The sequence below is a fragment of the Grammomys surdaster genome, unplaced genomic scaffold, assembly GCF_004785775.1.
Source record: "Grammomys surdaster isolate TR1022 unplaced genomic scaffold, NIH_TR_1.0 173, whole genome shotgun sequence".
Taxonomy (NCBI): Eukaryota; Metazoa; Chordata; class Mammalia; order Rodentia; family Muridae; genus Grammomys; species Grammomys surdaster.
The window spans coordinates 4,158,955-4,163,784 of NW_021604621.1; the positions used below are offsets into that span (position 1 = coordinate 4,158,955).

General features: G+C 39.3%; 1 pseudogene; it reads left to right on the plus strand.

Annotated features, from left to right (window-relative positions):
- The first annotated feature begins 3,478 nt into the window (after positions 1 to 3,478).
- On the plus strand, positions 3,479 to 4,317 carry LOC114621238 (annotated as a pseudogene).
- Positions 4,318 to 4,830: the final 513 nt, after the last annotated feature.

A 4,830-nucleotide genomic window follows, 5' to 3' on the forward strand; every position in this document is an offset into this window, starting at 1 on the left:
GAAAAGACAGAAAGAGCTAGCTTTGAGTTGAAGATGGAGACTTAGAAACAAAGAATTATGAAAACTTTCCACAAAGGGGGAACAGAACTCTTTTCATCACAGTAAAGAGGTCATTCATCTGGCTTCCACTGATTTGGGATTTTAAAAAACGGATGAAGGAAGGCTGTATCTTGTTATCACAAGACTGTGAAAAAGAAGAGTTGCTAAACTAATTAAGCCCCTCCATGCTGGGGGGGAGGGGTGGGAGATGAGGAAATGACTTGTTTGACTTAGTTAAAAGGCGTTTTTTCCAGTTCTTTCCTAGACTTCTTTGGAAAGCTTATTAAACTAATTATAAGCCATTTTTGTTCTCCCTTTCTTTCTGCAAATATTTGGGAGTATTAAGACTTCATTTAAAAATCGAGAATTCTGACTTTTCACTATCTTAAATTCCTTTCTACTCCTCAATTGGAGCCAAGAAAGGACTGTGATTTCAAAAACCCCAAAGTACTGATTTTTTTCTGGTGTGTGTGCGTGCGTGTGTGTTAAATAGGCAGCCTCAAGCCATGGAGGAAGGAAATAATAGAGTATTGCTTCTTTAAAAAAATATTTCAAACTTCACAGCTGCACACTTTTGGGAGGGGAGAACATGTTGCCTCTAAATTGAAAATAACCATCAACTGATAGGTGATTCAAAGGCTTTCAAAAATAACTCATCTTTATTAACCACTTAAGTGTTTGTGAATTAATAAAAATAGTTTCTTTTTAAAATATAGGTAATATTTGTAAGAAACTCAACAGGAAACAACCCTAGTTTTAAAAACAAAGAACAGATTAATGTTTGCCAAGGGCTGAGGATGAGTACTTCAGGGGACAATAACGAGGACATGTCACAAAGGTCCTTCTGATGATGACATTGATCAGTAACAGGACCATAAGGGGAAATACTTGGACTTAATGTGATGACAATGTCTAGATCCAAATGCATGCATTCAGTTAACTATAAATAAACTCAGCAGACTCAGTGAGTGAGTTCTGTCAAGGTCACTGTGCTATCATAATAGAATTTTTACAGAATTATATCACAGTAGATGATATCATGGTAGAATATCTATGCTTGCTTTCATAATAGAATTTTACAAAATTATACCATAGTCGATTATATAGCAGTAGAATATTTATGATACCATAGTATAATTTTACAGAATGTTAATACATGGGAAAACTGAAGAAAGAGAGTAAACTGGATTTTGGAACAGTATCTTACAACTAAAAACAAACATGCAATTATTCTGGTTTTTTTTTAATAAAATGGTGTGTAGTGAAGACTGACCCATAATTTAAATGTATGCTCTCTAATCTAATGAACATCTTTTACAAAAGATACATGTATAATGTGTTGGCCATTTTGAAGCAGCTGGTTTACGACTTAGAGTCATCATATTAAGACTTTCAGCTCAAAGGGACCATTCTCAAGGGAGCAGCACAGGTCACTGATCCTGGCTGAATGCAAGAGAATGAGAGTGTGGTGTGAATTTGGAAGGAGCAGATTTCACGGTTGGGGGCCTTTCACTTCAGGCTGGAACTTTGCAAATCCTTCTGCTTTAAGATAGGAGAATAAACTCTACTCTCAAAGATGTGGCTACAGGTTTCAATAGATTCCAGCCAGAAATGTCTATATAGGAGTTGTTAGGCTCTGTGAAAAATGACAGTGTAAGTATTCTTGTTCAAAATAAGTGGGAATTTAAGAAAGCAAACACAGAACATTAAACCAGGAACAGCTCCCAGAATTAGAGTCCTATACATGTCTTGCTCTCAGATAACATTTATCATAAATCCCCACTACACCAACTAAAAAGGAGACCATTAGTTCTTTCTTAGGCCAATGTGGCCCTTTGAGGCCTATTGACTCTGTAGTCTTTAACAGTGTTGGAAATCCCTACAGATTTTTGAGTACTGGCTGTTTAGTTTAGCTTTAGTTTAGTTTAGTTCAGTTCAGTTCAGTTCAGTTCAGTTCAGTTCAGTTCAGTTCAGTTTAGTTGAGTTCAAAGAATTCTGTTTGTTATTTCGGAGGGTGTGGTTTTGGTTCCCAGCACCTATATGGTAGTTAACAACTATCTGTACCTCCAAAATCATGGGATCTGATATCCTCTTCTAGCCCCAAGAGGCACTACACAAATGTCGTACACAAATTTGTACTCAGGCAAAACACTTGTGCACATAAAATAAAAATCTAAAAACAATGGTTTTTATAAATCCCTGGGGATAACCCCTACCAAGAAGATCTCTGCAATTGAACACCAACTTGCAAAGAAAAATTAGTTTTCTTCAATGGAGCCTCAGTTGTCATATTAACCATTCTTCAGGGTAAGCCCAGTGCTTAGCAGTAGATAGCTAAAACAAAAGGAACTCAATAACCCTTTTGCTTCATATTGCTTTGTTTGGTAAATTTTTTTGTTTTGTAAATTTTTTTATTGGTCTTTTGCTTGTATGTTATGGTTTCTAATTTTGTGTGTGTGTCTGTGTGTGTGTGTGTGTGTGTGTGTGTGTGAGAGAGAGAGAGAGAGAGAGAGAGAGAGAGAGAGAGAGAGAGAGAATGAAGTTGGAGATGCTTTGGGAGTGGTCTAGGAGGAGTTGGGGTGGGGAAAGGCATGTTCAGGTGTTCAGGATGTATTGTGTGATTTCTTTTCAAAATCAAAACCTCCTGGTGATAGACAAATCAGACTACAGCCACACTCCTAGCTCAGGGCAATTCTCCGAAAACTAAAAATCTCTAAGCATGACACAACAAGCAAATACAGGACTCAAGGGTACAGAGAAAAGCAAGCAACCCAGGCACCCAAGGATTTGAGGTAATTGTGTCATTTTAATTATCTGAGTTTCTTTTCTAGAGACTCATATATTTCACACAAGATGCTGTAGAAGCCTCCAACCTGAAACTTTCAGTAGGCAGAATAAAAATATTCCAGAGAAAGTTTTCCCTCTAGCTACACAACTAGAAAAAGAGTAAGCTAACAAAAGAAAACATTTTATGGCACTATCCATCCTAATGCAACTGACCATCAGTGAAATAAGTGTATGCCACTCCTGCGGGGTTCCATGGACTGAGTTTGATGTATGTATGCCCTATCTGTAATACACTCAGTATTTTAATCTGCCCACGAGAGTAGTACAACAGAGAGCTGAGTCTCCACCTCCATGCAGCTGCAAAGACAGTAAACAATGTGATGGAGGATGGGGCAAACAGTTTCTAATACTTACTAACCAATTCTGACCCTCTAAATCAACAAGATCTATGCATGTCTGAATTCACAGAGACTGAAGTAGCATGCACAGGGTCTCCATAAGACTGTACCTGATGTTGTCCAAGTACTGAAAGAAGTGAACATGGAATAGAAAGAAAATTTAGTTTTCTCCAAGAGGATCTCACTGGGGAAGCAAACAACTCTTAGTACTTTGTTGTAATAATTAATTAAAACTGGCCTCTGGGATCGGCACCATGGCGGTCGGCAAGAACAAGCGCCTGGCGAAAGGTGGCAAGAAGGGAGCTAAGAAGAAAGTGGTTGATCCATTTTCTAAGAAGGACTGGTACAATGTGAAAGCTCCAGCAATGTTCAATATTAGGAACATTGGAAAAACACTAGTCACAAGGACTCAAGGGACCAAAATTGCATCTGATGGCCTCAAGGGTCGTGTGTTTGAGGTGAGCCTTGCTGATCTACAGAATGATGAAGTTGCATTTAGAAAATTCAAGCTAATTACTGAGGATGTTCAGGGCAAAAACTGTCTGACTAACTTCCATGGCATGGATCTTACCCGGGACAAAATGTGCTCCATGGTCAAAAAGTGGCAGACTATGATTGAAGCTCACGTTGATGTCAAGACGACCGATGGGTATTTGCTCCGACTTTTCTGTGTTGGTTTCACTAAAAAACGCAACAACCAGATAAGAAAGACATCCTATGCGCAGCACCAGCAAGTCCGCCAGATCCGCAAGAAGATGATGGAGATCATGACCCGAGAAGTGCAGACTAATGACTTGAAGGAAGTCGTTAATAAACTGATTCCAGACAGCATTGGGAAAGACATAGAAAAGGCTTGCCAGTCCATTTATCCTCTTCATGATGTCTTTGTTAGAAAAGTAAAAATGTTGAAGAAACCCAAGTTTGAATTGGGAAAGCTCATGGAGCTCCATGGTGAAGGCGGTAGTTCTGGCAAAACAACTGGAGATGAGACAGGTGCTAAGGTTGAGCGAGCTGATGGATATGAACCACCAGTCCAAGAATCTGTTTAAAATCCAGATTTTTAATAGTGACAAATAAAAAGTCCTATTTGTGAAAAAAAAAAACTGGCCTCTGGTTCATCCAACTATCTAAGGTGCAGTGGCTCTGCCTAGCTCAACCACCATGTTTCTCGGGATGAGGCCACGTGCGCGCCACACCTAGAACCAGCCCGCCAGAAACACCAGCCCTGCCACCCACTAGATGCCAGTGTGAGAGATGGCTCTGCTAATCTTCCATGCTGTCTCTGCAAGGCAGGTCATTGCCCAGACAATTCCTCCATCCATGCGGGCCCAATAAGAGAATGAGACTCTGCAGAGACACATTGTTTCAATTTCATGGTAGAGATTTTTCTGTTTTTAAAAAAATTCTACCTTAGCCTAGCAGTGGTGGAATATACCTTTAATCCTAGCACCAAAGAGAAAGATGTAGGTGGGTCTCTGAGTTAAAGACCAACCTGGTCCAGAGAGTGAGTTACAGGACAGCCAGTCCTACACAGAGGAACCATATCTCAAAAACCATAGATAGATAGATAGATAGATAGATAGATAGATAGATAGATAGATAGATA